Raw genomic sequence first — 12,877 nt, 5'->3', positions numbered from 1 at the left:
GGTGTCTTATGTGGTGGGTGAGTGTGTGACTTTGGTTTGGCTGATTTACCATTAACCTCTGTAACCTCTCCCCATCCCTCCTTCCCTCCCACCTTTCCTGATCACACACACACACACACACACACACACAACAAGGTGTGGCAATGCCCTGCAGACCTCCAAGTAAACAAGCAAGCAGTGTGTCTATAGAGGGAAGTTGCTGGGGGTTGGCACGCTGCCATATATGCTCACACACACACACACACACACACACACAATTCCAGACGTCCCACCCTGAATGGGTTGTGTTGAACTAGCAGGACCAGGTGACTGGCCAGCAATGGCAGAGGAGAAAACAACAGGTCTCATTTTCACTAAAAAACAAAAACAAAACAGCGTTTTCCTGAAGCAGTTGAGGTTTAGTTACTCATTTCAACACTAGAAGTAAGACATCAGACAAATCTTTTCAAAAGGGGCGACACTCACTCTGACACCGCTGGGAGACAACTTCAGCATATGAAGTATTTTACCCTTTCTGACCCTTAATGTTGAAATCAGTTGCAGGGGAGTTGTGAACGGGTCACTGAGTTGAAACGTAGCCAGAGAGAAGCCAGTTGCCAGGGTTCAGCGGCGGCCCCGGTTAAAAGAGCCGATGGGCATTCACTCTGTCCCCAGTGTGAATGAGATGACCTAAGATGATTATAACAAATCCAGCTGATCTGGGCCATGCCAGCTGGGCCAGTGATGAGGCCTGGCGCTGAGGCTCGGCACGGAGGCCCGAGCACATGGGTGTGGGGGAGGGGGGAGGGACGGGAGGGGGGTGGCTAGCTGTCTGTCAGGCTGCCCGGCATGGAGGGGAGTCCGAGTGACAGAGGGAGAGATCCTGATCCTGTTCTGCAGTGGCGCATAACGGAGGGCCGCGGGCCGGGATCCACTCCAGGTCTTAGCGGTGACACAGCAGGCTGGGATGAGAGAGCAAAAGGGATACAAACAGCTATCAGCTTGTCCTAAAACCTCTGAGGAATGTGACCTCACAGCAGCAAAGCAGGTCCCTTGGATTTTATTCATCCTTCGATACACCAAGTCGTGTAATGCGATCTGCTGATCCCCTCTGTGTATGTCTGGTGTCGCTGATGCATCGCTGCATCTGCTTTTATTACGTGGCCAGATAGAATTACACAACATAAGCGCGTGTCTCAGGTGAAAAACTTTGGCTGGGTTTCCCAAAGGTATTGCTGGCAGCAAGCGTGAGCATCCTTCTGCCACTGGAGGTCAATGAGTAAAGACGATGCTCTGCAGGCGAGGAGAACAGCGAGTGATCAGTACAGAAAACACAACCCCTTTTCAGAAAATGGCACTAGATATAGCCAGTTCAATTCAAGTAAAAAAGGATGAACACACAAATGTTACTAGGCTTTCACATGACTACAGTAGTATGTTACAGTAGCAGTACGTACTGAAAAATGTAATAGGCTCTCTGTCAGTGTGGGATGACTGCTGTTTGACTGCTGTTACAGTGTCCTTCACTAACCGGCCCAAACAAAAACACTCGCTCCTAACACTTAAACCTTATGTGGGCAGCATTCTCAGGCAATGTAGATGGAGACTTTTACCAACTCACACGGACTTACTTTTCCCCCAATTCTTTTGTTACTTACAGCACCACCATATTACCCACTTTAGTTTTGAAAATTGAAACCAGTATTCCCTCTTTTATTCCTCTTCCATACCGACATTGTCCATTTCCATTGCCTTGAAAAGTTGCTCATGCATTATAGACTGAACATGAATGGTTAACACTTTTCAAGCAACGACGTTGATTGTAACATTTAGTACGGAGCCGTCATTGTGGCTCTCTGTCGCCAAGGCCAGGATGCTACCGCTTTGAACATGTGATGGAGATTCATTCATTTCAAGTGACAGAATCCGTTACTGCTGCTTCATTCCTTTGCAGATGCAACGGTAGTGCATGCATAAACTAAAGACAAATGTTTTTTGCTACGTCTCCATGAAATTTTTCGTGATGAGAACATTTCATGTGACTTAGAGTTGCAGAAAAGTGTATGCCACAGTACTACAGTCAGTAACCATGTCTAATCAGTTTCATCTCAGTACAGTGGAGCCACAGGATACTTGTGTTGAACTCTGCACACACTGAAATTTTTTTGTGAAACGAGTTTCCCTGCGTGTGTGACACTTTGTTCCTGTCGTTGCAAGCGTTGCCCTAAAAGTTACCCGGTGTGTGACAGGCTTTGTTCAAGTTATCCAATTACACCCAAACCCAAACAGAATAATCTCTTCAGTGACTCCAGCAGCTGGCCAACAGGCAGCTCGGCCCACCTGTCAGACGCTACGAAAATAACCCAGCACAACCAAAGAACCCACCCGTCTAATCTAATTTTGCTTGGGCAAAGTGTTGCAAAACAAGGGGGTGTGTGTGTATAGCTGATAGCCAAGGTTGTGGATAGCCTTTCTTCTGTGATATATAATGCATTATGATTTTTGTAAACAAAAAGATCTTAATATATGAATATATTCTATTGACTGTATTCGCCATGAGGATTACCATTCATGTCAACCTCTGTGTTACAAACTGTAAATAGTGTTAATGTATTGTGTTTTATCTATGATCCATATGATGATGAATGAATATGATTTTAGGTCATGTCATGCTTTCTCTCTGGTACCCCACATTGGCTGTACGATAATTACTACTTTTTTACTGAAAATGTTTCAATTTTAATGTCTTTTGTAAAGGAGGATGCTGATGCTGACTATATATCATTGGATCTTCATCTATTAAAATGCACCTTGATATGTGTATGGAATATGTTGTTGCTCTCTTGTCATGCAAGCTTTAATCTTGTGCTTCATCTTAGGCTTCATTGTACATAATCTGTTGTTTTTTTGTATGAATTGGTATCCATCATCACTGGTCAGTAGAGGTGGCAGGTTAATAGGCATTTTAAATATAAATAATAGAGGTATATAAACCACAAATAAACCAGTCTAGTCTACACCAAAAAGTGAAAAATGCTATTTCAGTATTAAATACAACCGTCAGAATAACCTCAACACCAATTACAAAAGCAAGAATTTATGGGACTTATTAAATCCTTGGCTGGCAAAAAGACAAAAACTTAGATTGTATAATGTATGTTTTATTGACAGTTATAAACATAAGGTGTTTTTTTTTTTTTTTACTCATTTTGTTTCCATGTTTCATTGTTTTATAAAGATGAGCATATAAACTGACAGACAAAAATAAATAAATTTAAGATGAACAAGCAGCTGCTAGACAATATAAATATTAAGCTGCTTTTACACACCTTTTTTATTCTTTTACAAATCTACATTTACAGTTGTATTTTTTTTTTTTTTTTTTTTTTTTGAGACAGTTTGTGAATTGACCCCATATTTTCGTGAAATAGGTGACAGTGTCAGGTGACGTTTTGCAGGTGTAAGTGTAGGCATGAGCGGCTACATCTACACGCTGTTGACAGCAGCACACTCCCACTGAATTAAACACAGCAGTGATAACAGTAATGGTGTGAGAAACGAAGCGTGCACGCTAATGATGAGGTGGATGTTTGAGTGAACAAGCAGCCCCCAGCGGGCGTCACAGGAAGAAGCAGACTGAACCAGCAGAGCTGTGAGCGCTGAAGGTGACATGTTGGAGCCCTCCCATCCTGTTTTATTGTCCCCATGGTAACAAATGCAACATCTTGTTATTATCAGGGACTCCAAAACAAAACAAAACAACAGCAGCTTTGCTTCCTCTCCACCAGCTTGTTGCTTTTATGGACTATTTGCCCAGTCATATCTTGACCTGATCCAAAAATGAATGTGAGCGCATATTTTCTTTGGGAATGGAATGGATTGCAGGGTCCTACCTGTTACTAATACATTTATCTATATTCTGCTCTTGCTTACATTTCTACTATCCTTCCTTGCCTCCCTTCTTTCCTCACCTACCTGACATCACATTCCTCCCTTTCCTTCCTCCGTTCTCCTCCTCCCTTCCTTCCTCCCGCTTTACTTCCTTCCCTCTCACCCTTCTTTCACTGTTTCCTTCCCTCCCTCCTCCTGATGTGGCACGGTATTTCCACGCAGCCTCGCAGGACCAATATGGCACACCTCTCTCCCTCTGTCTCTCTTCCTCCTCCTCTCTCTCTCTCTCAGTCTCTGGCCGACTCAGCCAACCCACTCCAAATATCACTGCAGCAGATGGCGCCGTGTTTGCATTGGGCCAGGTCTCCTAGCAACCCTGGCTCACTCTCTTTCCTAAAGCAGAGCAGTGGAGGAGTTGGTGTCATGCACTGTCTGGGTCTACCTCTCTCTCTCTCTCTCTCTCACTCACTCGCTTGCTTTATCTATTTGTTTGATTGACCTGACCGCCTCTCTATGTTGATGTCTATGTTTCCATCTGTGCATCTGTCTCTGTCTCTGTCCAATGCAAAAAGTAGGGCAGGACTGACTGTTTGGCTCACTATATGTGATAATTAATCTAGATGTGTAATGTAAGTAATACATGGGAAGTTACCAAAGCTGTTATCCCCTCCCCAGCACACAAATACACGTGACTTTTAACCCTATATGACCTAGATTTTACAGTTGTCTATCTTTACATCTGCAGGGAAAGATCACATCTGGGTCACACTAGGTTTAAAAACAATTTGCCTATGTGTGACTGCAGCTGCTGAACTTTGCGTCTCTCTGTCTGAGTAAAATTAACATTTTTTTTGTTTTTTGTTTTCCCTCTTTCTCTTATGAAATGTCTTTTACTTTCTTACTATCTTACTGTCTATTTCTTGCTATCCCGGGAGTTGTGTTGCCATGTTGGGACCTGTAGAAACAAGTTTGGTTGAGGTGCCAGTTTTCAGAAGCGCTGGGTCCCCTCGTACAGCCGTGCTGCTGTTCTGCCCAGACACAGAGCTCACTTAACACACACACAAGGGTAAATAAGGACTTGCATCCTGACATGGCATTGGCTGTTGTGTTTCTCATGCTGCCCCTGGCCTGGATGCACACACACACACACACACACACACACACGTATTATTGTGCTTAAGAGGACTCTTACCGACTGTGTTCATTTCCGCTGACAATAACCCTTTCCACTACTTTCCTATCCTTTATCACAGTCTAAACCCTAAGCCTAATTCTAATCTTAACCTGACATTTTTGTCCTCATAAGTATGAAAATATGAGAGCACACACACACACACACACACACACAAAGTTTTTAATGGCTCACAATTATCCAACATGCACAAACACATTCACACTCAAACACACACACACTCACACGCACGCACGCACACACACACACACACACACACACACACACACACACACACACACACACACACACACACACAGATTTTAATGGCTCACAATTATCCAACATGCACAGACTCACAAACACATTCACACTCACACATGTTAGGACCCGATTCTTTTGTTGAATGCCCAAGGACAGACCGGAGTCAATCTTCAGCTCTCAGATATAATATTTATTTGGTCACATGTAAAGCAAAGCAGCGCTGGTCTCAGTGTGACAGAGCTCTCGCAGGATCTCAGTCAGAATGAGTGTCAATATCAGGAAATGATACATATTTATGTTCTTGGGCTTGGGCCTGCCCCGTACATAGGTTGGACTTTAAACGCAACCGAGAGTAATTGGCCAGTTACCGGACATGGACAGGCCAACCACTGTCCATGCCTTGATCTCGGAATGTATGATGCTATGTGTATGTATGTTGATTGGGCGTGTATCTAATGCAATAGACCTAACAAATAAGATAGAGAAAATATGTCTGGTTCCAGCTTTGTTTACCTTCTGCTAATAGTCAAGCTGTTCTGAATAACACAAGAAGCATTGAACTTTAACATGCATTGAATACTGAAAGAGACATGAACTATAAGGCCAATTATAACACACACATAAACACAAAGTCTAATGACTTGCAATATAACCATTCACCATGCACAGACTCACAAAAACATATTCATTCACACACACACACACACACACACACACACACACACATACTAAACCGCCACACTGACACTGTAGGATTGCTGCTATAAAGGGACACAATACACAATACAAACACCAACCACAGAGCAGATTATAACGCCCCTGCACTTGATTTATGGCTTTAATCTACTTTTCCAGCTGCATCAAGCAGACAACACAAATGTTTAATCATCCAACATGAAGTCAGTTGAGTCACAGCACAACGAAAAAGCATCAACTTGCTTCAGGATAACTGTGAAAAATGTGTCTTCTTGTGGCTTAAGTAAAGAATAATGTGGTGGGCAGCCTGTGCGGTAAAACCCTCAGCGGCAGTTTCTCTGTGATTGCTAGGTATTGATGATCGATAAGCAGCCATAAAGAGCGCGCTGACTGTACTGCCAACTAAAAGCTGCTTTTGTGCTGTTTGAGGGGAAATATTGCCCCTGAGGGAAGCACAGCACCGGCTGCGTGTTTGTTTACTTGGGCAGAGCTGCCCAGAGCGCTCGGCGGAGACGTAGAGGCTTTTTCACCCTCATCCTGTGACCTCATGTCTGTATCAGGCACTCAAAGCTAGGCCGAGGGCCGTCCTCCTCGCTGGGGCGCAATGTGCAAGGCAAGCACTAAACAATGCAATCAAAGTCCCTCAGTGAAGGCGGCTTGAGTGACGGCACTTTGCTGCCCGGATGGCTGAGAAACCGCTCTGGACAGTGAGAGCATTCATATGGCTGCGGTGGAACATGCAGTGGTTAAGCCCTCTTGGTACAACCACTACAACTAACATGGTTGCCATGGAATTTTGGCAACGTTGTCATGGAAATGAACCTTGATCATGTGCAGTCAGCCAGCTGAGATGTTTTGCCTCTGCCTTGGTAAAACAGCAGCAGTCTCTCATATTCTCCCTGTGGTCGCTTTGTACCGAAGCCTTGTTTCCATGACATTATCAAAAGTTACTGCTATTTTTTACTGACGACCATGGAACTTATAAAAAACATGATACGTATTCACTCCATACAGTAATTTCTCCAGCTCTATTTTATGCTTACATAGCCAAAGAATAAAAAAGTAAAGAAGAGGGGCTGCAGAGAGAGAGAGAGAGAGAGAGAGAGGGAGAGAAAAACAAAACAAACACAAATGGATATTAATATAAATATGACATAATGAATTCTAGGTCAAGAGGAATTGTCCTAATTTCACAGTTTCCACACTGTATTTATATGGAAAAAGAAAATAAATGAGTAAAACAATGTGGTTGACAAGAAAAAAAAAAAAAAAACTAAAATAAAGTAAAATCATAAAAACAAAAAGTGAGAAATAAATTATTCCATGAGGGAAGTCCCATATGGGATCATTTCCTGAGCATCTATGCATTGTGAGCAGAGACTGTTTACATAAGACAACGGCAGGTTATTGGCAGGTTGCAGAATTAAGTTTTATATTAAATCTTGTCTATGAAATTTATTCAGTCCACCTTGACCAGATATTTATAATATCTAGGCAAGGAGCATGTCAGTTTGTCCATGACATCTACACTATATTACCAAAAGTATTCGCTCACCTGCCTTTACTCATACTATGAACTGAAGTGCCATCCCATTCCTAACCCATAGAGTTCAATATGATGTCGGTCCACCTTTTGCAGCTATTACAGCTTCAACTCTTCTGGGAAGACTGTCCACAAGGTTGAGGAGAGTGTTTATAGGAATTTTTGACCATTCTTCCAAAAGCGCATTGGTGAGGTCACACACTGATGTTGGTCGAGAAGGCCTGGCTCTCAGTCTCCGCTCTAATTCATCCCAAAGGTGTTCTATCGGGTTCAGGTCAGGACTCTGTGCAGGCCAGTCAAGTTCATCCACACCAGACTCTGTCATCCATGTCTTTATGGACCTTGCTTTGTGCACTGGTGCACAGTCATGTTGGAAGAGGAAGGGGCCCGCTCCAAACTGTTCCCACAAGGTTGGGAGCATGGAATTGTCCAAAATGTTTTGGTATCCTGAAGCATTCAAAGTTCCTTTCACTGGAACTAAGGGGCCAAGCCCAGCTCCTGAAAAACAACCCCACACCATAATTCCTCCTCCACCAAATTTCACAGTCGGCACAATGCAGTCTGAAATGTACCGTTCTCCTGGCAACCTCCAAACCCAGACTCGTCCATCAGATTGCCAGATGGAAAAGCGTGATTCATCACTCCAGAGAACGCGTCTCCACTGCTCTAGAGGCCAGTGGCGGCGTGCTTTACACCATTGCATCCGACGCTTTGCATTGCACTTGGTGATGTGTGGCTTGGCTGCAGCTGCTCGGCCATGGAAACCCATTCCATGAAGCTCTCTGCGTACTGTACTTGGGCTAATCTGAAAGTCACATGAAGTTTGTAGCTCTGTAGCAATTGACTGTGCAGAAAGTCGGCGACCTCTTTGCACTATGCGCTTCAGCATCCGCTGACCCCTCTCCGTCACTTTACGTGGCCTACCACTTTGTGGCTGAGTTGCTGTTGTTCCCAAACGCTTCCATTTTGTTATAGTAGAGCTGACAGTTGACTGTGGAATATTTAGGAGCGAGGAAATTTCACGACTGGATTTGTTGCACAGGTGGCATCCTATGACAGTTCCACGCTGGAATTCACTGAGCTCCTGAGAGCGGCCCATTCTTTCACAAATGTCTTGTTTCACAGTCTGCATGCCTGAGTGCTTGATTTTATACACCTGTGGCCAGGCCAAGTGATTAGGACACCTGATTCTGATCATTTGAATGGGTGAGCGAATACTTTTGGTAATATAGTGTATTTGTTGCACATCTCCATCCACTCCTCTATGGTAGGAGCTATGTCATCACTGTTTACTGAGAAGAAAATGAAAAGTTATGTGGCAGCCTTTATAGTTTGAGCCGACAAAATGGAGGACATTGGTTTGAATAAAGCCACCCACTTCCTCCATTCTAATTCTGTGGTGATTCTGTGAAACTCTCAGTCGCACTGGAGTGATAAACATTGGGTTTAACATGTTTCGTTCAGCTGTTTTCATAGGGATCAAGGCCCAGCTTATGAATAAGAAGGTGAATGAAAATAACCAAGGACATGGGCCGCACCAGCAGCTCAGCAGGCGAAGGTGTGTAATGTTGTGGGCTCAAACCTTGTCACATGTCATTCCTCTCCCTCCCTTCTTTCCAGTCCCCCTTCACAGTGTGCTATCTGAAGGAGAAACACCATAAAACAGCGTTTAAAAGACAACAAAAGACATGGCACTATCCATGAGAATGATCTAAAACAATAATTAAAACACTTTTGAGTGGATAAGAGAGCTCATTCCCCTAAAATGGGCGTGAAAAATGTATTTTGGAGCCTTCCTTGGAATATTGGAAACTATGGCCGTGCAGTTGGTGATTATAGATTACGGGTTAATTATAGATTTTGGGAGTATCTTTGAGTACGGTGTTGTTATTTTGCTGGGACAGATTTGGGATCAGGAGGTCTGCTATCGAATTCTGGGCCTGCTGACAAACATAACACTGGACCACACATACACTGGGCTGGAGAAAGCTGTTTGAATCTTTTTTTTTTTTTTTTTTTTTTTTTGCAAAATGTTGTCCAAAAATCTTGTGCTGGCTATGACTACATTTACACATGAACAGAAAATAGGATTTATACATCCATCTCCCACTGGTGTGATGCACATCTAATATCAGATCAATATCACTATCAGATCAAAATGGGCTTTTGAAGCCTAAGACTAGTATTTCTGTATTGTGCTGACATTTACATTTACATTTTTGTGTGTTTTCATGCCAAGAATGACAGGTATTCAATGTTCTCCTCCAACATCTATTCTTGTAAAGGTGTGAAATCCTCTGAAATAGCATTTAGATCTCAGCACATTAAATTTTCCACCAGCACCAAGACTAATGAAACTGTTTTTAGCAGCCCCTGCTCTACTAATTCAGTGGTGGGGCAGTCTCTTGGATGCATTAGGCCCTTAAATGAAGAACTTCAGCTTTATCTGTGCCCAAAAGGCAATTGATTACACAGAAAGCAATATAAAATTGCATTAGAGAAAGACGAGAAAACCCACTAATTGATTCAAAAACATGATCAATAAATAATGACACAAATAAACATAACGTGTGAAGAAAGTCACATTTTCTTTGCACTGGTTTTTAATAGGCGTGATTGGGGGGGGTTCTCCATCATACTGGCAGTGAAGGACACTCATGGGCCACTGACTTTTATGTATTTTAATGTCCCAGCAGCAGTGAACACATCAGATCCTGGGTCACACACAACACCAGCCTATGTGTGTGTTCAATTTGGCATTAACCACCAAGAACAAGCTCCTGGTGAGTGTCGGTGTGTTTGGAGAGGTAAAGTGAGCTTATAGAGTGATATCTGAGGGTCTTTGGTCGCCGTTGGCTGTCTGTGTCCCAGGGCTGAGGGTGGAGAGGAGCAGGGCGGGGGGTGGGAGACAGACAGACAGAGAGGCTGCTGCTGCTGCTGCCAGGAGACCTGCTGTAAGCCAGAGCCAGCTCAGGACTGCAGAAACTAAAAATAGCTCAGCCTTTCTTTCTCTCAACACCCCCCACTCCCCCCACCAGCACCATGTACCCACCCACCCCGTCCCCATGTGACAGCAGCACCAGGCAGAGCAACACCGCACCGCACCACTGCAAACTGTATCGCCCAAATCAGGCAAGAGGTAATCTTCTCACTGTTGAACATGGCCATTACAGAGATGTTATGTCACCAGAGGAGAGAGTGCAGGGGGTGCGTGCACCGTGGTGCATTCAAGGCTGCTTTCCCCGAGTTTGGTCAAAATTCAGCTGCTCAGTTTAGAGGAATGCACTCTGAAAGTCAGAGCTCCCATTAGTCAGTGTGGCCACTTTGTCAGCCTCCTGCTCCTCTGTTTCTCTCCCAGGCTGGCACCCAAGTCCTCTGAACTCATGTATTTACTAAAATACAAAGAGGATTAATGAATGCATCATCTGGCAACGCAGATCAAGAAAACACTGTAATTTGAGTTGATGCTGATGAGCAACTTTGTCAGCAATAATGACCAATATTGTATGCTTTTTAGATGATTTGGTTGGCACATTGATTTTTGCTCCATTTACAAGTCATCACAATCCTTGCTGACAGTAGTTTTGCCCAACTGCATTGTCCCAGGATGCTGGCAATTTCCCAAAAGAGGAAAAAAAAACCCCAAATAATTAGTTAATGTTGGACATATTGACACCGGATAAACGCCAGGGGTGTTAGTATGGCTAAAAATAATCAGGATACACAAAATTACGATACTCATCACAGCAAAATAAATAAATAAATAAATAAATAAAATAATATATATACATTTTTTCCCTCAAAAAGTCATTTAGTCTCATATTCTGTTTTTTTTTTTTTTTTTAAACAAAGGAAATAGAAGAGTACAATCAGTCAGTAGAGTGCAGATCTCCAGTAGGCATGCTGTCTTACCTTGACATACACACCTGGACAGGAACAATCAGTAAATCCTTTTTTCCACCCTGTGGGAGAAGGGAAAATATGGAGGCACTGCCTGTGTGTGTCCCTTTCTCCAGTGCTTGGACTTGGGCAAAAAAACAGCTGAGGAGTAAGCACTCATTTGTGGTGTAAGACACGGTTTTCAAAGGTTTTAAATCACAGCAACCACAAGAGATCACACAGTCATAACTGTGCATGAAAAATATTAGGCGGATAGGCCCAGTAGTGTGTGAGATTAGCTGTGGACAGACACACACAAAGAGGTACACAGAACCACACATGTAGCCCTCCGGGCTGCCGCCTGGCAGAGATACCAGAACGTGGGATGACATATTTCCACTTGTTTCCAGACTTCTCTTGAACCAAGCCCCATTTTTTTGTTGCTAGTGGCTGATCTGCCTTATTCTGCCTCGTTTTAAAATGTTTGTACTTGTTACAACCTCCTGAAACAAGTTAAACTGTTAAATGTTAGATAGACATTTGTTTATTTTACACTGTATTCCATTTTACTTGTGTTGTCGTCTCACTGGGATTCCTTTGTGCTGCTTCTCAGGTGGAGAAAAGAAAATAAGACTCATCAGTAGATGGTAGCAGTGGCGGTCAATCCTGGAGCGAACTTTCCCTCAGATTAGAGATTCTGTAATCTCTGTACAGTGGTTTCAGATTACTCTGAGTCATTGGCTCATAAGTCCTACAATATTTATAACTTTATGTCTCTCTGTGTGGAGTGTTCTGTGCCCATAAACTTGATTTCCCCCTTGGGCAAACTGGGGAGAGAGAGAGACCAAGAGGCAGCCACAGAGTGAGCGAACAAGAAACTTGTTCACAATGCTAATTGTGTCAAAAATATTCTTTCAAATTTCATGCCAACAAAGCACTTTACATTGAATCGAGGGATAAAAGCTCTCTGTGATGTGTGAATCCTCAAAGAAAAGTACCTGGAGCATTGCTCTACTTAAGTCGATGCTTTTACTGGAAAAGAATCTTTCCCTGAAAAATCAATTAAGTGCATTAGGATTTTAGCTCTAATGTAAATGTGAGGTTATTGCTCCTGTCAGTATTGAGGTAACACACAACCCCTCTTTGTGCAACCACACACACACACACACACACACACACACACACCCCTCCCTGTGTTGGTATTGAACTGACTGGAATGTGACCACAATTAAATTTGTCAATATACACATTCGTTCCCTTTCCACATCTCTCAGGGTTTCTCACTGCATAATGCCAATGCCAGGCAAGGCGATTGATGAAAAATGTATTTAATCAGTCACTGAGATATGGACCAACACTATGCACTGAATCGTGCTTGACATATACTGAGAGTTTACACACTAAAAACAAAATTAGTCATGAGGTAGATTCATAATTACCATTTCCCTAATGGT

Source organism: Myripristis murdjan, chromosome 13, assembly GCF_902150065.1.
Source record: "Myripristis murdjan chromosome 13, fMyrMur1.1, whole genome shotgun sequence".
In the NCBI taxonomy this organism is placed as follows: Eukaryota; Metazoa; Chordata; class Actinopteri; order Holocentriformes; family Holocentridae; genus Myripristis; species Myripristis murdjan.
This window is presented reverse-complemented; position numbering follows the sequence as displayed.